The 23,145-nt window shown below is 38.9% G+C and overlaps 1 protein-coding gene across 2 annotated transcripts in view; it reads left to right on the top strand.

Moving 5' to 3' along the window:
• Positions 1-23,145, top strand: part of LOC122422599 — a 374,287-nt gene that overhangs the window by 261,230 nt on the left and 89,912 nt on the right. The window contains exon 4 of one of the 2 annotated variants that reach the window (XR_006263906.1): positions 7,979-8,063. The exons of the other annotated variant lie outside the window; for it this stretch is intronic. The gene's annotated coding sequence lies outside the window, so the exon portion shown is untranslated. The remainder of the gene's footprint in view (positions 1-7,978; positions 8,064-23,145) is intronic. 2 annotated transcript variants of the gene reach the window in all.

Below are 23,145 nucleotides of genomic sequence, written 5' to 3'. Positions count from 1 at the left end.
ACAGCAATCACTACAAGAGTTCAGAGGAAGAAGTGATGCAGGTGGTTGACCAGGAAGCTTCACAAAGGAGCTGGGGGTTACCTGGGCCTGGATCAATTGTTAGGAGCTTGGTCCAGAGAAGAGGGTGTGGAAGTTATAGACTAGAAAGATTGAACCCAGATGCCCAGGCAGATGTGTGCCATCTGTGTGGGTGTGGTGTGAAGGGAGGAAGTATAAAGTGTTAAAAAAAAATTCAGTCAAGTGAGTTTTAAAGATCCAGTTGGTTTTATTAAACAATTCATGAATCTGGCAGCATCCTATCCATCAAGGAGCAAGGAGCTCCAGGGAGCTGTATGAGATGGACAACTTTTTATAGGCAGAAAGGGGAAAAGCATAGGTTTTTAAGATTTAGCTTAGGTAACCTGTCTTTTAGGGACAGAGGGAGAATTTGAGGCAGATTACCTCACCAGGGCTGACTAGAAAATTCCAGACTGACCAGTAAGACAACATTCCTGTGGGAGGCTGTCACTGTAATTAGGTTAGGTGTTAAGTCTTGGTTTGCTGACCTGAGGCTTAGACTAGAGCGTCCACATGGGGCCTGTCATTTCTTTTCTAACAGTTCCCCCTTTTTGATCAGACTCTTAGCTTAACTGAGAGATGTGATCAAAATTGAAGGCATCAGCATCACTCTTAGCCACGACTCTGCGATTCTCACAGTTTTGTTGATCCTCGTGTGGTGTCCATGGGCCATGGTGTTTTTGCTTAATCCCTGTGATATTCATAGATCATGGCTTTAGGTTCATAATCTTTATATTAATCATTTTCCTCATTCCTTCTCTTATGTTCCAGTCTTAAGATCATCTACCTGGTGGTTAACAGCAGTGAACATACATTTAAAGCCTTTGAGAGAACACAGTTCACCAGGGAGATGACTATAACTGTCTTAAGCAGGGTAATCCCCCGTGTCTGGAGTGCCCTTCAGAACCATGGTGCCCAAGACACAAGCTAATCAAAGTCACAGACGGACCCTCATGAAGGCATCAAGTTTTTAAGCCAGGCCCCTTGCTCAGTGAGCTCTTGTCCCCGAGTTTCAACTTACCCTGAAGTCTTAACCCAGGTGCAGCAGGTGGTACTGGCCACAACGCAGACGCCTCCTCGCTCAGCTAAAAGGTAATCCAGAGCTATCCTATCCTCAAGAGCAACTTTAGCCAGGGGGACCAAGGGTTGTTGTTGGGCATCTACTGCTTTAGCAGCAAAGTGCAATATTTTTGAGCTAAGAAGGGGTTCCTGACTATAGCCTCCTTTGTAATTTACTCCTAACCAGAGAAGTAGGGACCTACCAAAGGGTGTGAATCTGGAATCACAGAACCTCCTCATAAGTCCTTTCCAGCTGGATGAGGCAACTCCAGGGAAGTTGATCAATGAGATGTCCCAGTTCATTTGTGAACAGTTAGGGGCGCCATTAGATGACCTAAGAGGCATTGCCTGATCAGGCACTAGCATAATCTAGTACAGACCACTCCAGTCAACTCGTGTTGATAGAGTCACTCAAAGGGATAGTTGTTATTTGCCTGTTTGAGTTAAGGGCTGGTTTGTTTTTCCACTAACCTGAAATAATAATAAAAATGGTTCTAAGTACCAGAGTTTACCTCCCCTGCCCACCACCCCTTAACAATGACTTGAAAGATACAAGTGATGTGTTATCTTTCCAGGTCAATGCAAAATTAAAGGACAGAAAGGGAAGAACAAAGGGACTCATATTCAGTTAAAATAGGAGGACTTAATCCAGCATCTTGGAAAGAAGCAGTTTGCCTCAATGTCAACTCCTTCTCTTCCTAGTCAGTTTGATTTGGACAGCTCCAGCCTTTGGACAAAACCAGATGTCAGGCAGAGCTCCCTTTAGCTGTGATATGTACAGTCCCTGAGGTTTGTGCCACACGAGTAGTGAAGAGATCTTGATATAGTCCCTCTCAAAGAGATCCAGGGGGAGACTTTGTTCTTACTGATTCCAAATCAGAAAGGTGGGAAAAAATTGGAAACATTACTTTGGAGAGTCATAGCCAGACATTTGAAGAAGCTAGAAGAATTCAGGATCCAGTCCAGTTTACAGGTGTATTACAAAACCTTAAAGACAATTAGTGGGACTAAAATCTAATATAGACAAAGGTGAAAGCATAGTTTTTCTTTTACAGGTATTCTTGTTTCTTTTTTCCAAGGATAATCACAGCAAAAACTAATTTTTTTGCATTAAATTTGGATTGATTACTTATATAACTATGATAAGAATAGTAATTGACCTTATAAGCTCTTCTTAAGACTAATTTTCTAGTACTTTTCATAAGGATTCTCAAATCAAACTCAAAAATTGCTTGAAGCCAGGAAGCCAAGCCAAAGGCCAAGCAGTCTCCTAAAACTGTCTGGTCATATCTGAGTCTATACGTATCTCTCTCAAATAAAATATTCCAGTCAGAGCCTCCATTATTAATATATATCCAGTGTTTCTAATTGTGTCCTATTACAAAGAGACCAGATTTTTATTTAACTCAGGTAAATAACTATGTTGCTGTGGAAAGAATACTCAAGAGTTGTCAAAATTTTACAGGGATCAAAGTAGAGAGAAAAAGTAAATATTTCACCTTTGTTCACAAAAGTGTATTTTACCAGATTGCTGATAGCTTTAAAAGAAAATAGAAGGTTTCTTTCATCTAGACAAACAAAACGTTAAGAAACCAGCAGTATTTTCCTTCCTCAGTTCATTTAGTCCCATGTACTTTTTCTGTTTAAATTCAATTTTTCCCTTAGTTCTAGAAATTCTTACTAGTTCAGTTTTATGGTCTTAAAGTTATCAGAAACGTGTACTTGTCATGAGTTCTTTCCATGAATCCCCTTGAAAATACAGCATTTCTGTAGGAACACTTTTTCCAAAGCATCAGAATAAAACAATAGCTCTCTGTCAATGACAAAAGACTTAAAAGTGCCTGTTATTAAAGATTTGATGAGAGTTTATTAAAATGGAATTGACAAGAAAATTTGGTTATTTCTGGAACATACAATATTTGAGGATAATAACTGGAATTATGTCTGATAATGTTATACTAGGACTTATCAGATTTGCAGGAGTTTTATTAATACATAATTTTGAGGACACACTTACATATCTATACAGACAAAACATGAGGGTTTAATATTATTTATTTGGCAATGCTTCCCATGTAATTTAACATATCAACTAAGTTTAATTTGTTTAATTTGCCCTTATAAACAGAAGGACAGAGAGCAAATCTTTTGAGATATTCCAAAGGCCCTCTGAACTATGCTGCAGTTAGCTTGAAGTAAAAAAGATTTCATGGAGCTAACATTCCAGATTCCTATGCGATCCTGTTCTTTACAGCATCGGATTTTACTTTCATCACCAGACACACCCACAGTTGAGCATCATTTTCGCTTTGGCCCAGCCACTTCCTTCTTTCAGAGCTATTAGTAGTTCTCTTCCACTCTTCCCCAGTAGCATACTGGACACCTTCTGACCTGGGGGGCTCATCTTTCAAGGTCATATATTTTGCCTTTTTGTACAGTTCATGGAGTTCTCATGGCAAGTATACTGGAGTGGTTTCCCATTCCCTCCTCCAGTGGATCACATTTTGTCAGAACTCTCCAGTATGACCCATCTGTCTTGGATAGTCCCACCCAGCATGGCTCATAGCTTCACTGAGTTGCACAAGCCTCTTCTCCATGACAAGGCAGTGATACGAACATACTAAACAATGTTCAAACTACCGGACAGTTGCACTCATCTCCCATGCTAGTAAGGTTATGCTCAAAATCCTTCAAGCTAGCCTCCAGCTTTACGTGAACCGAGAACTTCCACATATTCAAGCTGGGTTTAGAAAAGGCAGAGGAACCAGAGATCAAATTGCCAACATTCGCTGGATCATTAGAGAAAGCAAGAGAATTCCAGAAAAACATCTACCTCTGTTTCAGTGACGACACTAAACCTTTTGACTGTGTGGATCATAACAAACTGTACAAAACTCTTAAAGAGATGGGAATACCAGACCATCTTACCTGTCCCCTGAGAGACCCACATGCAGGTCAAGAAGCAACAGTTAGAACCTGAAATGGAACACATGACTGGTTCAGAACTGAGAAAGGAGTACAACAGTGCTGCTCATTGTCAGCCTGTGTATTTAACTTATACCCAGAGCACATCATGCAGAATGCCGAGCTGGATGAGTTACAAGCTGGAATCAGGATTGCTGGGAGAAATAACAACCTCAGATATATAGATGATACCATTTTAATGGCAGGAACTAAAGAGCCTTTTGATGAGGGTGAAAGAGGAGTGTGAAAAAGCCAACTTAAAACTCAATATTAAAAAAAATCTAAGATCATGGCGTCTGCTCCCATCATCATTTCATGACAAATAGAAGGGGAAATGGTGGAAGCAGTAACAAATTCCCTCTTCTTGGCCTCTAAAATCACTGCAGATGGTGACTGCAGCCCTGAAATTAAAAGACAATTGCTTCTTGGCAGGAAAGCTTTGACAAACCCAGACAGTATATTAACAAGCAAAGACATCACTTTGCGAGAAAGGTCCATCTAGTCAAGGCTATGGTCTTTCCAGTAGTCATGTATGGATGTGAGAGCTAAACCATAAAGATGGTAGAGTGACGAAGAGTTGATGCTTTCAAATTATGGTGCTCTTAAAAGCCCCTTGGACAGCAAGGAGATCACACCAGTCAATCTTAAAGGAAATCAACCCCGAATACTCATTGGAAGGATTTATGCTGAAGCGCTGATACTTCAGCCACCTGATGCGAAGAGCCGTTTCGTTAGAAAAGATCCTGATGCTGGGAAAGATTGAGGGCAAGAGGAGAAGGGGATGACAGAGGATGAGATGGTTGGATGGCATCACTGACTCACTGGACATGAATTTGAGCAAACTCTGGGAGATAGTGAAGGACAGGGAAACCCGGCGTGCTGCATTCCATGAGGTCACAAAAATTTGGACGTGACTTTGGGACTGAACAACAACAGCAGTGAAAGATTTCATTTAAAATTCGATTTCTGGGAAGTTTGTCAAAAATGTCAAAAAATTTTAAGATACTTGGCCAAATAGGATCATAGGATCCTATTGGATCAAATAGGATCCTGTCACTATGAAACAATACTTAGTTATCTATTTAACCAAAGTGACAGACTTCACAGGCAAATACAGAATGGTACAGTTTTGAAATTAATTTAATTCTTTTAAAGTTGTAAAGATTGGGTTTACTTAAGTAATCAAAACCTGATAAAGATGACTTGGAACATAGTGATTATTTTGGCAGGCACAAGATCTTTGTTTTTCCTAGGCAGATTATTCAAAAGGTAAACAAAAACCGTTTGCAGTCTGTTGTTATCAAGAGCAGACTAATAGTCCAAAATAACTTTGCACCAGCTTACTTTTGATGTTAAAACTCATTTACTTAATTAAATTTATTCCCATCTTAACCAGTTCTAACCACACATGAAATTCCTTTCCCTTATTTCTGGTAGTTACAATTGCATATATTAGCATTTGTAAACAATAAAAACATCAAATTTCTTTCTAGTATAAACTAAGATACAAGCACTTATGAACTGTCTTTTATATTAGCATTCTATTTACTGGCAAACTTATAAATATTTTTTATAATTTCTTGAAACACGTGCTTTCTTACAGAAAAGTTCTCAGAATGGCATAAAATGTGTTTATTTACAATCTAAAATATCTTTAATTCCTCTGTAAAACAAAGCAAGAAATGGGTAAACTTATAGTTATTAATGTTTCAGTGTTTTATCTTATTTGGAAATAATCTGGATATTCAAGGAGTTTAACCATCACTTAACTTAGCAAAACTTCAAAGTTTTAAGTTACCAAAAATATTTGGGGAAATTATTTTAAAAATTGACCAATCAACTTTTTATCCTACTTACATCTATTTAATTTACTTATCTTTATCAATTAAGGATTAGATTCCTTATGGAAATTTCATCACACCAAATTATTTTCTTGTTGACAGATTTTGTAAAATTAACTTATTTTAATTAATAAACCTAGATAGAATAAAAGTTGTATGTTTACTTTATATTCAATATTGATTACTCTAAGATGTGTCTATTTTAATCAAACCAACAAATTTAAACTACCTTTAATATGAAATATTTCCCCAGAGCATGTGAATCTGAAAGGCATTTTGGTTATTTTCTATTAGAATTTTGAGAATTCTTATGAGTACTAAGTTTATATAAGTATTTGTTAAAGTCATTTAAGTGGAGCTCTTTTCAGTTCAGTTCATTTGCTCAGTCATGTCCGACTCTGTGACCCCCTGGACTGCAACACGCCAGGCCTCCCTGTCCATCACCAACTCTCGGAGTTTACTCAAACTCATGTCCATTGAGTCGGTGATGCCATCCAACCATCTCATCCTCTATCATCCCCTTCTCCTCCCGCCTCAGTCTTTCCCAGCATCAAGGTCTTTTCCAATGAGTCAGCTCTTCACATCAGGTGGCCAAAGTATTGGAGTTTCAGCTTTAGCATCAGTCCTTCCAATGAATATTCAGGACTGATTTCCTTTAGGGTGGACTGGTTGGATCTGCTTGCAGTCCAGGGGACTCTCAAGAGTCTTCTCCAACACCACAATTCAAAAGCATCAATTCTTCAGCACTCAGCTTTCTTTTTAGTCCAACTCTCACATCCATACATGACCACTGGAAAAACCATAGCCTTGACTAGATGGACCTTCGTTGGCAAAGTAATGTCTCTGCTTTTTAATATTGCTATCTAGGTTGGTCATAACTTTTCTTCCAAGGAGTAAGCATCTTTTAATTTCATGGCTGCAGTCGCCATCTGCAGTGATTTCAGAGCCCCAAAAAATAAAGTCTGTCAGTGTTTCTAGTTTCTCCATCATTTACCATAAAGTGATGGGACTGGATGCCATGATCTTTGTTTTCTGAATGTTGGGCTTTAAGCCAACTTTTTCACTCTCCTCTTTCACTTTCATCAAGAGGCTCTTTAGTTCTTCTTCACTTTCGGCCATAAGGGTGGTGTCATCTGCATATCTGATGTTATTGATATTTCTCCCGGCAATCTTGATTCTAGCTTGTGCTTCTTCCAGCCCAGCGTTTCTCATGATGTACTCTACATATAAGTTAAATAAGCAGGGTGACAATATACAGCCTTGATGTACTCCTTTTCCTATTTGGAACCAGTATGTTGTTCCATGTCCAGTTTTAACTGTTGTTCCTGACCTGCATACAGATTTCTCAAGAGGCAGGTCAGGTGGTCTGGTATTCCCATCTCTTTCAGAATTTTCCACAGTTTGTTGTGATCCACACAATCAAAGGCTTTGGCATAGTCAATAAAGCAGAAATAGGTGTTTTCCTGGAGCTCTCTTGCTTTTCCAGTGATCCAGCAGATGTTGGCAATTTGATCTCTGGTTCCTCTGCCTTTTCTAAATCCAGCTTGAACATCTGGAAGTTCACAGTTCATGTACTGTTGAAGCCTGGCTTGGAGAATTTTGAGCATTACTTTACTAGCGCGTGAGATGCGTGCAATTGTGCAGTAGTTTGAGCATTCTTTGGCATTGCCTTTCTTTGGGATTGGAATGAAAACTGACCTTTTCTAGTCCCGTGGCCACTGCTCTTTTACAGATTAATTTTAATAATATTTTGGCAGTAGGAAATACCACATATCTGCAACATACCTATGTAGACACGTACAGACAAATGTAAACAGAGACCTTGTAGTTTCACTTTAAAATTTTGGCTGTGAGACAGGTATAATAATATAAAACTCACTAGTTATAAAATGACAGTTGGAATCATATAAGTTTTCCTGCTCAGATGGCTAACATTTTTCCTGTTAATATTTGTGGAGAAGACACTTTACATTTGTATTTGTCCTTGACCAGTAATGTTATGGAAGCTGTGGAGATGTTTGAATTTTTACAACGTCCTCTGTCCCCTTTTCTATTAGTTTTAGAAATTGGAGATCATCTGGATCAAGGTTCCCAGAGGACATGAGATGACATATTTATGTCTCAAAGGCACAGGGAAAGAATGTAAGTCCTCCAATAATTTGAACTGTTTTTAGAGTCACATTTCTGGCTTTGTAGAGATCTGGAAGATAAGGACAGTTGCTTTTAATTCTTCAAGGAACTGGGTTGCAACTTAAATTACATTGTAAGTTGATCTGTCCATTCAGTTACAATATCATCAATGAGGAGAGAGCTTATAAAAAACTTCTATCAGACTCTGAATATCAGTTTCTAATCTCTGATGAACTTTTGACCATAGAGGGACTTTTAAAAAAATTATTTTAACTACCCTGACAATTTTTTAACCAGGACAAACAGTAAATATTTCTGGCAGTATTGAATGACCCACTGGACTCAAGATGTATTCCCAAAGAGGGGGTAAAGGATATTTTATTTTCCTTTCCCTATCAGGTACTGTAGGGCTTCTCAGGTGGTGCAAGTAGTAAAGAATCCGCCTGCCAGTGCAGGAGACACAAGAGATGTGGGTTCAATCCCTGGGTCGGGAAGATCCCCTAGAGAAGGGAATGACTACACACTCTAGTATTCTTGCCTGGAAAAGTCCATGGACAGAGGAGCCTTAATGGGCTATAGTCCATGGGGTCACAACAAACGAGTTGGATTTAACTGAGCAATCACTCACATATCAGGTACTCTAGACAGATTTGGGAAAGCTGACCCTGGTAAGAATTTCACCGTTAGCCAGCTTCTTCCAGCTTTATCAGGATCCCCTCTGCAGATTCTGAATAGGATTTAAAATGGAGTGAGTAGCTCTGATATTTACCACATTATGGAAAGGTTTTTTTAAAAAATTAATTTTAATTTTAGTTTCCCTTTGGCATTAAAATTTTAGTTGAATGGAATAATGTGGCAGTTTACGAGAAAAAAAATCCTGTAGTCTTATCAACTCTGAAGGGGGCTATATGGGGGCATCTGTAAGGCCATTAACTTAACAGACTCTTATTCATGGTCCTGTAGTCTTTGTAGAGCAGAAAACCAATTCAACCAGAGGATTACTAGAAAGAGTAGTCCAGTAAATGAGGAAGGAGGGAGTTACATCAGTCTCAGAGTTCTTTTGTCTTAGGTACCTCTTATATTGTTAATTTTTCATTAGCCTTTAACAACAAATCTTTCAATGAAGCTATTTTGGAATCTTGCAGACTTTTCAAGGCTTCTGCGTACTAATTAAAATAGGTATCCCATAAAGAAGATGTGATACATGTATGTAATGGAGTATTACTCAGCCATAAAAAAAGAATGAAATAATGCCATTTGCAGCAATATAGATAGACCTAGATTATGCTATGTGAAACAAGTCAAACAGAAAAACAAACATCATACAATATCCCTTATATATGGAATCTAGAAAATGACACAAATGAACTTATTTACAAACAGAAACCCAGACTCACAGACTTGAAAAACAAACCTATGTTTATGAAAGGGGAAATGTCAGAGTAGGTGGGGGGGATAAATTAGGAGTTTGGGATTAATATATACACACTACTATACATAAAATAGGTAACCAACGAGGGCCTACAGTATAGCTCTATATTCAATATTCAACATTCAATTTTCTATAATATTCAATTCAACTATATTCAATATTCTGTAATCACCTGAGTGGGAAAAGAATCTGAAAAGTAATGAATATATGTATATGTATAATTGAATCACTTAGCTGTACCCGTGAAACTAACACAACACTGTAAATCAACTATACTCCAATACAAAATAAAAATTAAATTAAAAGAAAATAGGTATCCCATTCAGTTAGATTTGGAAGACTTTGCTTTTAAATGCACTTTTTCAATGATTTTATCTAATGGAATATTCCTTCTGATGTCCATTATAACTCTCCTGAGAACTGACAGCAGTTTGGCAGGATCTTAGCCACAAATGAGGTGCAACCACACTTTTATCTGGCCGTATTTCAAGGCCTCTTACCCCATGGCTACCAAGCTGAACCCTTAGGACACAGTAAGATGTTGCCATTTTTGTGGACCTCTACAGCTTCTGGGATTATAGTTCTCAGACATAAAATGAGTAGGTGTGCTGGAAGGTGGCAGACTTGATTGTTTGGAAATTAAAGATTCCATGTCTTTTAACTAGCTTCTATCTACCTAAAACCAGACAGACAAACATGCACTGTAATATGTTGTCAGTAACCAAGAGAGAGTACTGCATTTTGGCGAAGAGAAGGCCCAGTACACCGTCAATTCCCATGGAACCTTGACTGGGGAAAGGATTGAACCAGCAGAACTCAACAATTGGGGACTGAGGACTGAAGGACTCCCCATGGATGGGGAGCTGTGAGCCACCACTAACAGCTCCCACATGGATTTTCAGAAAGAATCAAGGGTTGGGGATTTTCTACTCAAAAACCTGGGAATTACAACCTGAAAGCTAGAAGCTTGGCTTTGGGAAGAGTCATTTGACAGCTCAATTGGGCTCCAGGTGGAACCATCTGGCAGCTCAAAGCTGACCTGCCCTGGATTGGAAAACCAATTAGATTGGGAGTTCAATGCAAAGAGAGCAGAGCTCAGAACTGAGAACTTACCTAAGACTCTCAGAAGTGGCAAGAAAGACAGTGAGCTCAAAAAGGTGTTTGTAGGTGCCATGCCTTCATTTCTTGTTGTCCCCAAATGCTGTTACAAGTTTACTTTGGATCACATCACAGCCACTAACACTGTTAAAAAAACAAAAGTCCATCCAGTACATTTTAAAGATCTATTTGGCTTAATTGAATGATTCACAAATCTTGTAGCATCCCATTCGGCAAGCAGAAAGTAGTTGTGAGGAGTTGGACAAAATGGAAGACTTTTATAGGCAGAAGAGGAGGAGGAGTGGGTTTTTCAGGCTTAGATAACCTACCTGTGGGAGACAAAGGGGTTTGTGTGACAGATTACCTCATCATTATATACCAGAAACTTCCAGACTGACTAGTTAAGATTACATTCCTGGGGGAGGTCGTCACTGCAGTTAGTTAGATATTAAGTCTTGGTTCGCCAACCTGGGGCTTAGTACAAGAGACTCCATTTGGAGCCTGTGATTTCTTTTAACAAAAAATAAGACCAAAAAAAAAAAAAAAAGCCAGACTGTATTGGAACCTTATGATAACAAGGAATTCCTTCATTCCACAATCTAGCAAACACAAGAATGACCCACAGGAAGAAGGAAATAAGCTGTAAAGGTTAATAGTTACTTTGACTGTAAATGAGCAGTTGATGTGTTAGAGAAAGGCGATTGCATTTTATTTTGGACCACTAATTTCTATTTGGGAAGGAGAATAAAAGAATTATATAACCCCTCCAGTTGGCAGGAAGGGTCAAGTCTGCAGAGCTTCAGGTATAAGGTGCTGGTGTCCCTTTGTGAATACTGCCAAGCACCAGGGGATGGTCTGGCATTTAGGCAGACAGCTTGAAGGCAGGGCTAGAAATATCCAGTTATTATAACAGCAGTGAATTCACTAGGGAGACAAGAAAGGGCATGTAAAAACTTTTGATTAGGGTCCAATTCCTTCCGTGTCCTCAAGTACTGAAATTCTGTCTCCTATCAAGATAGTGGTGATATTGTCACAACTGACAGGGAATATTGCTATCTCTAAAACCGGCAGACTCTTATTCAGGTGTTCTGAAATTGTCCTTTAGTTCTAGTGTTCTAAGTTCAGCAACTACTTTTTCATGTTTATAGTTTTTATGTGTGTGTGTGTTAGTCACCCAGTCATGTCTGACTCTTTGTGACCCCATGGACTGTAGCCTGCCAGGCTCCTCAGTCCATGGAATTTGCCAGGCAAGAATACTGGAATGGGTTGCCATTTCCTTCACCAGGGGATCTTCCCAACCCAGGGATTGAACCTGGGTCTCCTGCATTGCAGGCAGATTATTTACTGTGTGAACCACCAGGGAAGCCCCTCTAATTGTCTGATTTCAACATTTTTGTATCTATCTTAGGGTAGTGATACTGTATTCATATTTACTCACAATGATCTTCAATTTATGTAAGCAAGTTACAGCAATCATTAGAGGATACTCTTCCCCTCCTTTCTCCCTTTAGCTTGTGCACCTCCTCAGTTTAGCTGCTCAACAAACACTTAAACAAATTGTGTGAATTTAAGTCGATCCCTGGAGGAATCTATTTTTAGTATTTTGAAAATTTTGTTACCCCTATCCCTAGTTACCATCTCATTTCTGATTCTTCTATTGAAGACATTCTTTAACGGTTATTATCAAAAGTATAAAACTTGATTATTATTAATTTAGGGGTTTAATCACATGGGAGAATTCATGTGTATTTATCATCTCTCACTCTTTCTGTCTTGTAATGCACACAGATTAAAATAATGAATAAATGCTATAAAGTCCTTGCTTATGGAATATTTCTAGTCTAGTGGGGAGATGTAAAACAAGCTCACAATTCTAACACAATTTGATGAGTGTCATGATAAGGATAAGCATTAGAATGCTGTGGTAATATGTAAGAACAAAAATAATAGTAAGCACTTAATTATAAAGATTAAATTCTTTGAAGAGTCTTAGTAAGTTTTTCATTCTGGTTATATGTAAACATAACGAGATAATTATCTTGTGCAATTTGCATAGTATAGTGTGTGTGCTTAGTCACTTCAGGGATCGATTCTGCTATCCCATATACTGTACCCACCAGGTTCCTCCATCCATGGGATTTTCCTGGCAAGAATACTGGAGTGGGTTGCCGTTTCCTTCTCCAGGAATCTTCCCAACCCTGGAATTGAACCTACATCTCCTCTATTTCCTACATTGCAGGTAGATTCTTTACCTCTGAGTCACCAGGGATCAAATCATAATTGCATAATTTCATGTGTCTAAAGAAGAGGGCTGCACTTTGTAAATAAATGTAAAATAAGCTTTAATATATTACTTACAAATGACATAGAAATGTATAAATGACCATGCTGATTGTTAATTTTTTTTCAATTTGATATAATGATATTCATGATCATTATAAAAGAGCAAGAAATACTTGCAGAGGGGAAAATGCTTCTTTGGCAGTTTGAAGAGTGAACATTTTTGAAGAGCAGATTGAGATCATGTTTTATCAGAATGCTTTAACCCTTGAATATCTTCTACAAATACTGAGAAATTTTTTGTACCTAAGCAAGTCAAGCATTATTTTTTAACCATGGTTGCTTTAAAACACTGATGTATATTTCTTCTTTTACCTATTATTGATAGATAAGGGTGACCTCACTTTTTACAGGTAGTGAAATTGTTCCATCTTGCAAAGCATTTTTAAAAATTGTTTGCAACAAGTATGCATTTGGTGTCGGTGGCTAGTTGTGTTCATGTAGACTTGTATCCCCAACTGGGCCCAAGTAGTCAGGCAGCTGAGTTGCAGTGAGTGACTGTGGATTCTTTGTTTACCAGAAGCTTTAGCCTTACAGCTAAATTGACAAGACACTTAGAAGCATTAGCTGTAGCAATTAAGGAAAGAAAAAATTGTGAACCATTTATCTGAGGGCTGTTAGATCATAATTTTGAGTAACATAATAATCACCTTAAACACATTAATGGTTGCACAATTTGGGGATGAGCAGATATTCATGGTGTAAAGTGTGACTTTAACTTTTTAAATATTGAATTCTAAATATTTGTTAAATTCTCTGCAATGATAATGATAAGGAAAATAAAATAGGTGAAAAATCACTCTGCCTCTGGAGATGTTCAAAGATGCTCAGCTGTTCAGAGGCAATGAGAACTGAACACTTCACAGCAAATACAGCTATGAGATATGGTAACATTACTTTTCTTCAGGAAATGATAGCACCCAAGAAGATCATAAGCTCCCTGAAGCAGAGACTTGACCCCATGTCACTGCTGACACTTAAAGGGACGCATCAAAGTCTGCCTGTTCCCATGACTCATGGGAGTCCTGACTTAGACTGTGGGATCATGGAGTTGCCAATTTCAGGACATGTGTGAGAAATTCCCAGATGCATAGCACTGGCCTGTGTCAACATAACTAGTTAAGTGTGATAAAGAAATTTTGGCTTTGGGTTCTGGCTTCCCACTATCATAAATTAAGATGTTATTTCTCCTTTTCAGAAACTGGAGATTCTTTTTTTCTCTTAAAAGATCTGAAATTGAGCTGTAATGAGAAACCAATCCAAGGATTTACTTTAAGAAGAGGCTTTTTGTTAAAGTTTCATATGAAAAATAAAAGATGATTCTAGGATGATTCCAGTAGCCCCAGTTACCTAGTAATTGGACATCACTATCTTACAAGCTCTTACATAGATTTAGTTCCCCAAACTTTAAACTGTGATGGTATGGGTTGTTAGAAAGAAAATTAATCCTAGGGTTCAACAGTAGAAAAGAGGGAGAGGAAAGGAATAAAATGTATATGTGGGCTCTAAGTTTACCTTTGCTGTCAACACAGCACTGCAAAAGACAGGGACCCTTTGAAAGAAGAAAGAGGGTGGAGAGGAAGAAAGGAAAGGAACAGAAATGGGGAGAGAAGTATATCTAAGTTAAGTAGCCCATCATTTGGGGGAGATCTTTAAAAAGCTTTTATCAAAAAACATGTTTTGGGGACTTCCTTGGTGATCCAGTGGTTAAGACTCCCCCTTCTAGTGTAGGAGGTACAGTTGCTATCTCTGGTTGGGGAGCTAAGATCCTACATGCCTAATGGCCAAAAAGCCAAAACATAAACAGAAGCAATATTGTAACAAATTCAATAAAGATTTTAAAAATGGTCCACATTAAAAAAAAATCTTTAGAAAACAAACAAACAAACATGTTTTAGGAATGGTGATAGTAGTTTAGTTGCTAAGTCATGTCTGACTGTTTGCAACCCTATGGACCATAGCCTGCCAGGCTCCTTTGTCCTTGGAATTGTCCAGACAAGAATTCTGGAGTGGGTTGCCATTTCCTTCTCCAGGGGATCTTCCTTACCCAAGGATTGAACATGCGTCTGTCTCTTGCATCTCCTGCATTGCAGGCAAATTCTTTACTGCTAAGCCACCAGGAAAGCCTATTTTAGGAGTAGCATGAACATAAATAAGAAAGAGGTGTTTGATTATCAGTACCTGGTTAGGAATTCTCTGCTCTTCCAGACTAAAAAGGTATAAAATGACTGGGATCAAAGCAAATAATTGAGGCTTGTCTGTGGCTGGTAATGACAGGCTTGCTTTCATGATTTTGCTTTTGAGAATATGAAGGTAGAAAACTTTGGCATTCTGCATCATTTGTGGTGTTAATCTGTGTGTCAAGGACAAGGTTATTTTCATGTGTATAAACAAGATGACTAGTTGCAACGTTGGTCTTGAATATTTTATTTTTTCCTGATTAATATATCTTTCTGTGCCAATTTTTTGGTTTGTTTTTACACAGTTTTGTATAGCAACCCTCCTATAAACTAGTTCATATATATAAATATTTTAGGAAAAATGAGTCAAATACTAATTACCTAAAAATGTACCTGTAATATACATGTAGCAACATGACTTGGCTGAGCTTTTGCAATTAAATTTTTTAAATCTTTCTACATACTGATTATAATGTAATTTTGATATTAAAATATTTAAATATAGTATTGCATCATATTTTAAATCGACTTTCTTACATGACACATTTGATTTTAAAATTGTCTTCCAGAGGTTATATTTGGACAAGTGAAACTTTCCCCCAACTTTGAAATCTAGCAGGCAAAGGCATTTATTTAACATAAATTTATAAAGATGGTCTAGAAGTAAAAATGCACATGAGAAAACTAATATGTAAGAGTTCATTAAAAATGGTCAGATATATTAATATGAGTTCAGATTGTATAATCACAGAGGAGCAGATGACAGAAAAATAACAGAAATAGTTTAGGCACAGACCAGCATAAATCAAGCATAGAATTGACTTTACTTAGAACCTAATGTTAGTAGAAAGCTGACTCTTAAAATAGAGGCTTAAGTTTCTTGTGAAGAGGCTGACAGTAGCCTGAGAGATAAAAGTCATTGAGGGAATAGATTCACAAAAGAAACATGAAATAAGAATGCAAAGCCACATTTACTATTGTAGCTGTTTAATGCAAATACATGTAAAAAATATATTAATAAGAAAGTTGATATGACTCAACTAATACATGCCACTAATGGAAAATAAGACATTGATTATAGTTCATAATAGAGTTGTTTTCACTTTTTTAAGGGACTAAGTGTCATGCTAACTTTAAGTCATTTTATTATTGAATGCATACCTTATTCAAGTTACTTGCTAAATAGGATTCAAAGACCCTAATATGCCTACCCTCAGGCTTCCCATATGATCCTAGAGCAGTGAAGATGAATTTATAAAGCCTTTCACTTATCCATCCATTATTCCATACTTATAGAATCCTGAGTAGTATGAGGATGCAGCATTGAATCAAATACATATTATGTAAGAAGTGTATGGATCATGGATCACAGGCCTTTGTGGGGGTGAAGGTAGAGGTCAGCCCCTGAAACTACATGGAATCAAAATTGGAAAGGAAAGTAGATCAAAGAAGTTTTAGGCAGCAAAAGATATGTCCACTACAGATAGTGACTTATCTGTTGATTTGCAGTTTAGTCACTGGCTTGCCTTTTCTACAATGGATTTTAACCCAAGAGTAGCAGTTTGAATTGCCTTCAGGTACAACTCACAAAACTTAGCTTAAATAATGAGTAAGCCTTTTACTTAATATTAATGCTAAGTTTTCACAGAGAGTCAAAGTTCTTTGAGTTATTGGTTTAAAGACATCATTAAGGAACCAAGTGCTTTCATTTCTCTGCCCTGCTGTCTTGATGAGGTTTTCTCGCTCATGCAAGATGGCTGCAACAATTTCAGTCTTACACCAAGACCAATGTCCAGAGGCAGAAAAGAGACCATCTCTTTCTATGCCTCTCTCAGGCGCAAAGGCACAGTTCCTAGGATATACACCTCTCACCCACATAGAGGTGTGTATCTAGATAGAAAATTTCTATCACATCTCATGAACCAGAATTTGTTTCACACCCATTCCTAAGCCAATCCCTGACCTGGATTAGGATACTCATCAAAAATGGAATGACTGGACTTCCCTGGTGGTCCAGCGGTTAAGAGTCCACCTGCCAATGAAGGGGACATGGGTTTGATCCCTGGTCCAGGAAATCCACATGCCGTGGGGCAACTAAGCCCATGCACCACAACTACTGTGCCAGAACTCTAGAGTCTGCACAGACCACAACTGCTGAAGCCCACACACACTAGAGCCCGTGCTCTGCCACAAGAGAAACCACCACAGTGAGAAACTCACACACCACCACTAGAGAGTAGCCCCCACAGCTAGAGAAAGCTCCCATGCAGCAACAAAGGCACAGCATGGCCAAAAATAAATACATTACTTTTAAAAACAAAGTTAAAAATAAATAAATAAAATTTTAAAACAGAATGACAACTAGGAACAGAACTCCAGTGTTTACCACTTAATTTGATTAAGTAAATATAGCAAATAAAATGGAAGAATGATTCTCAGAGACTATGCTTAGAATCTTGCTCTAGAAATTGAAGTTCTTTTGAGTGTGAAAAATAGATAAAACAGTCTCTGCCCATCCAAGTACTGTAGTGACATGCCTTACAGAATGTGTAATTATGCCATTTATGAGTTGATAAGACTGTCTTCCTAGCACTCCCTGAACTATGTGCCACCCAGCAGACAGTCTATGCCACTTATCTAAAGAATAGTCTGACATTAAGTAGTGATTATTCACACAGGGAGAATGGCTATCCCTACATAACAGAGACTCTCTTAGCTTACTTCCTTATTTGGAAAAATTAAAACATGTCCAAAATGTATAGCAGACATCTCAAAATGGCATTGTAGTAGCTAATATGTATTTGGGAGGTAAAGGGAACCAGCGCCCCGTCCTCTCCAGAGAAGCAGACCTCATGTGAGAGCAAATTGCTTGGGGGTCACACAGCTCCATTTATCCTCCGTGAAAATTAGGATTAGTGGACTTTCCATTAACTCTCCCGACAACAGCTTCTAATTTCCCCCGTGAATCTGCCCGCCTCCAGCGGCTCACGTGCTATTTATCTTCATCTGCATGTGTACCACATTTCTGAATTCATGAATTACAATTATTTTACTTGAATGGAAACAAATTCTAGGGAGAGTTAAATTCCTAAAACCAACACAGGTCCTCTTTTCTTCCTCTTTTTACATTCAAAAAACTTTTCTTTATTTTACCAGGGCTGGGGGCAAATAGAAATTGATCTACTCAGTTATTTCATTATTTTGGCTCCCTAATTTCTTCCTGTAACATATTTTCGTATATAGGGTGAAATTCAACACTTTGAGTTTAATTGGTTTCACACTTGCATCTCTTAAATTCTTGAGATGTAAATATCTTCACACAAACGCATTGGAGATTTAATACATATGGAAATAATCTTCACCTCATTTTAATAAGCACTTATCCCCAGCTAACTGCTAGATACTGGCCATATATAAAGTAGATTACTGATGAGAACTGACTATATAGCACAGGGAACTCTGGTCAGTACTCTTTGTTGACCTAAATGGGAAGGAAATCCAAGGAAGGGGGGATAAATGTATCCGTGTGGCTGATTCACTTTGCTGCAGTGAATACAGCAGAAACTAACACAACATCATAAAGAAACCATACTTCACTCAAAACTAAAAATAAGGACAGTTTCCGGTACTTAAAAATCTTTACCATCTAGAGACAGAAGTCATTATGGTACAGAGGAGTGCCATCTCTACTGTGCTGGCAAGATGGTAGCTATGGCAGCAAGAAGCACAGGATGGAGATGGCAGAGAGAAAGGACCAATGCAGTCAGTGAATGCTGCCTTAGTCCTCTCTGGCTGCTGAAATTTATTTCTCACAGTCCTGGAGACTGTAGCCATTTTTTTTTTTTTTTTTTTTTTTGCCTGTTTATCTCAAAACCCAGGAAGGCGGTCTGTAGAAGGTAGAATGAACAGGAAACCTTGAGAAGAATAAAGTGAGAGACGACTTGTTGCTGGAAAGACTAAGATCCAGAGGCGGTTCCATTCTTTCGTGAGACTATGCTGTTGCTTCTTGCCCTTGAGTCTTTTTTTTTTTTTTTAATATTTGTTTATTTATTTGACTGCACTAGATCTTTGTTTGGGCACATGGGATCTTCAGTCTTCATTGTGGCATGTGGAATCTCTTTAGTTGCAGCATGTGGGATCTAGTTCCCTGACCAGAGGTAGCAACAGGGCCCCCTGCATTGGGAGCAGAGAGTCTCTGCCACTGGACTAAGCCACCAGGAAAATCCCGCCCTTGAGTCTTTAAAACACACACCCCTACCTATGTTTTTCTTAAGCTCACAGGAGTAAGTTTCTGCCTCTTGTAACTCAACAATCCTTAACCTCTACCTGTGTCTAGAACTGGCTCTGAAGGGGCCCTCAAATCCTAAAACTTTTAGCCATCCACCTACCTTCCTCCTTTTCTGGAATGTAGACCCTCCTCAGCCACGGCCCCTCCCTGCCACATCCCCTCCTTACCTTCATACGGAAATGTTAATTCACTTGGAAGAACAGCCTACCTGACTCAGAAGCAAGAACTGTGCAGATAGATAAAGGTCTCCATGGGCTTCCCTGGTGGCTGGATGGTAAAGAATCCACCAGCAATCAGGAGACCCACGTTTGATCCCTGGGTTGGGAAGATCCCCATGCCTGCCCACTCTGGTATTCTTGTCTGGAGAACTCCATGGACAGAAGAGCCTGGTGGGGACAGTCTATGGGTTCACAAAGAGTCGGACACAATTGAGCAACTAGCACTAGAAGTCTCCATAGGAGAGTTGAACATATTATATTTGTATTACAATTATCATGTGTATCCTATTATTTCTTCCCAGGAAAACAATCTTCCTTATTGCTAAAATGAGAAATGACTTTGAAGGCGTAAACCAATGACTTTAGAGTGAATTATTGTCCTACTTTATACCTTCCTCAAATGAAACTTGCAAGATTAATTGCAACCTTGAATATGACTGTATTGAAGCGTATTCGCTTAGCTTTGGCCTTCTAGAAATATGACATGAGTCATGTCCTACAAGCTTAAACCTAAAAGGAAAGATGGTGGAGTGGTAAATATATGCCATCTAGAAGATAAGTAATTTATAAAGAAACTTGTGCCTGGTTATTAGGGCTTCTCTCCTGCGACAAGAACATTTGGACCATGTGAAGGACAAATTGAGTACACTCTGACAGAGCTGACTATCTGCTGTCTCTGAACTGCAGTAGGTGGTTAAAGTAAATTATGGTTAAAATCTATCTGACAAAACTGCATTTTATGCTGAAGAATCAACATGATTAAACTGTCATCCTGGGGAGAAGTGTTCAGGTCCAAAATATCTCTTAATTTGTAGCATACCGTCCACTTTCAGATTCCTTTTTCTCTTCTCGAACATTCTTTGCTCAATTTCCGAGTCCAAGGTAAAATTTGATTCACTGGGAACTGGTTCCTTGAGGGAGTCCAGCCTGAGTCAGGCTGTATCCAATCGAGCAGCTCTTTTACTTGCTGTCTGTACCACCCCACTTCCTCAGTTCAGTCCTCAAATAGGTGAATCTGTTGCCAATCCCTGTGGAGTTTGGAACTGGAATAAGCAGCAGGAAGGCAAGACATGTTGGTTGACCTCTTAGGGGTTCTCCTTCTCTCCTGACGTATCAGCCACTGGAGCAATTAAGCGGGGTAAACTTGGAGAGCTATGACTGCTCTAGGAAGCATCTGATTGGTTCCAAGACCCACGCTAGGCTTGGAACCTCAGTTCTGTGTCTATTCCAGTGATAACTCTGTGCTCTGACTCAATCTACCTCACCCCATCCCAAGATACAAACAAAAGTACATAAGCCTCGAGAGAATAAGTGATGGTAAACTTCATGTTCATTCCCTCCTCTATTTCCAAGAATTAGCACTTAGTGGCATTTGGTGGTGTTTGCTAGATGGACAAATGACCTTCCTAAAGCCTCTTATGTTTGTGCTCATCTTGAGTTTCTCTGATGGTTCCTGACAATGGCTTCCTTTCTGATCCTCTCTCGGCATTCTGAACTTGATCGGCCCCACATGTATTCTAGCTCCATGCAGCCCCACGTCCTCAACAACTCTCTCCGTTTCCTGAGCTGAGCGGTTCCTGCTGTAGCTTGGCGCCTCGCTGAATCCCAGCCAAGCTACGGGAGATCCCCACAGCAGATTTCTAAAGAGCTTTGGGATTACAAGCAGTTTAGTTGAGGGATAATTTATTACTCTGTTTTAAGATAAAATTAGATCAGCCTTGGGCTCAGGGATGGAGAATATGAACAGATGGTTATTCTATTCTGTCCTTTTTCTTGCTGTTCTTCCATCCTGAGCAGACTGATGTAGTAATCAAGAACAGAAACCAACCATGTGATGGGAAAGCATACAAAAGAACTTAATCTAAGTCCTTCTACTGAAAAGCATATATTTTTGGAAAAACTATAATAGGAGTTAACATGTACTGAGGTCTTACTGTTATCAAGCAAAATGCTAAAAACTTGACTGCAATATTCTCTTTTATAATTAGGACAACAGTAATGAGGTATTGTTATCATTCCTCAGTTTTATAGGTTTGGAAGCTGAGACTCAGAGATTAAGTAACTTACCCAAAACCGGAGCAGCTACCTTGCACAACTCCATGAGTGGACTGCCACTGAATTCTAAGTGAGTGGCTCTCCACTGCACTCCTCCAGGGGCTCCTATTCATCTAGGCTTTAATCTGGATGTGTTCTCGGAGTAGAACAAGGCAGCTGCGTGGTTCACAGCAGACAGGAGCGATGCTAGAGCTTGAACCCCAGTCAGCCTGATTTTAAAACACAAACTCATCACCACTAAGCTCCACTGAGATAAACATTTGAGTTTTAGACATATGATCTGCCCTTTTTTCAAGCGATTAGAGGGACAAAGGGGGACGTATTCTGTTACAGTTGCAGGTGTTAGCCATTTTCCTGTGCAACACTTAACACAAAGGATCCCAGGTCTTTTGAAGCAGAGCCATTTCAGGCTTAATGACGCAGTGGTGGAGATATGTATCTAACCACATCAGAGGCCAGAGGAGATCAGTGGATACACCCCCAAAATGGTTCATAAGTGATTTGGGCTTATATTTGTTTAGGATAGACTAGGATGACAACTTCCCCCCTGTTGCGAAAACAATGACAATCATTTTCTCTATCCATTAGGCATTTTTGAAAGCCAGGGTTTATAATGGAAATTCAGAAGGAATTTAAAAGCAAAACAAGAAAATGGTTTAGTAAACTATGAAGAGGCTTCCCCCCATTGGCTCACTGGGTAGAGAATCTGCCTGCAATGCAGGAGACACAGGAGACGCAGGTTCGATTCCTCGGTGAGAAAGATCCCCTGGAGGAAGAAATGGCAACCCATTCCAGTATTCTTGCCTAGAGAATCCCGTGGACAGAGGAGCCTGTGGGTTGCTGTCCATAGGGTCGCACAGAGTTGGACACGACTGAAGCGACTTAGCATGCATGCATGCATTGGAGAAGGAAATGGCAGCCCACTCCAGTGCTCTTGCCTGGAGAATCCCAGGGACGGAGGAGCCTGGTGGGCTGCCGTCTATGGGGTCGCACAGAGTCGGACACGACTGAAGCGACTTAGCAGCAGCAGCAACCATGTAAAATATGTATATATGAAAAAACATAAAGGAATACATACAAACAAAAATGATAACCATTGTTATTAACATATTTGGGTTTTGGCATTATCGTATGTGATTCATTTTGTTGTTTCTACTTTCCATTGGTTCTGTCATGTTTACAATTTTTAGCAAGAAAAGCAAAACTAATTTTAAACTATATTTTCCATATGAGAGAAATATAATTTAAACATTTGTTTAGCAGCCCAATTTTTCTCCAAAAACAAGAAAAAAAATCCAGTCAGAATTGTTCATTACACAGACTTATCCCACACTCCTGCCATTTAAAATGATCTAGGTGAGCATAATAGCCAGTTCTTCTAAAGATCACTGCCTTTATAAGCATGTTGTAAACCACAGATTATCATAATTTATGAAATGTAGTAGAAGTGAGCCTATTGTTGCCATTCAAAGCATCTGTGAGG

Source organism: Cervus canadensis, chromosome 20 (genome assembly GCF_019320065.1).
Source record: "Cervus canadensis isolate Bull #8, Minnesota chromosome 20, ASM1932006v1, whole genome shotgun sequence".
In the NCBI taxonomy this organism is placed as follows: domain Eukaryota; kingdom Metazoa; phylum Chordata; class Mammalia; order Artiodactyla; family Cervidae; genus Cervus; species Cervus canadensis.
The sequence above is the reverse complement of the archived record's forward strand: the minus strand, read 5'-3'. Positions and strand labels throughout refer to the sequence as shown.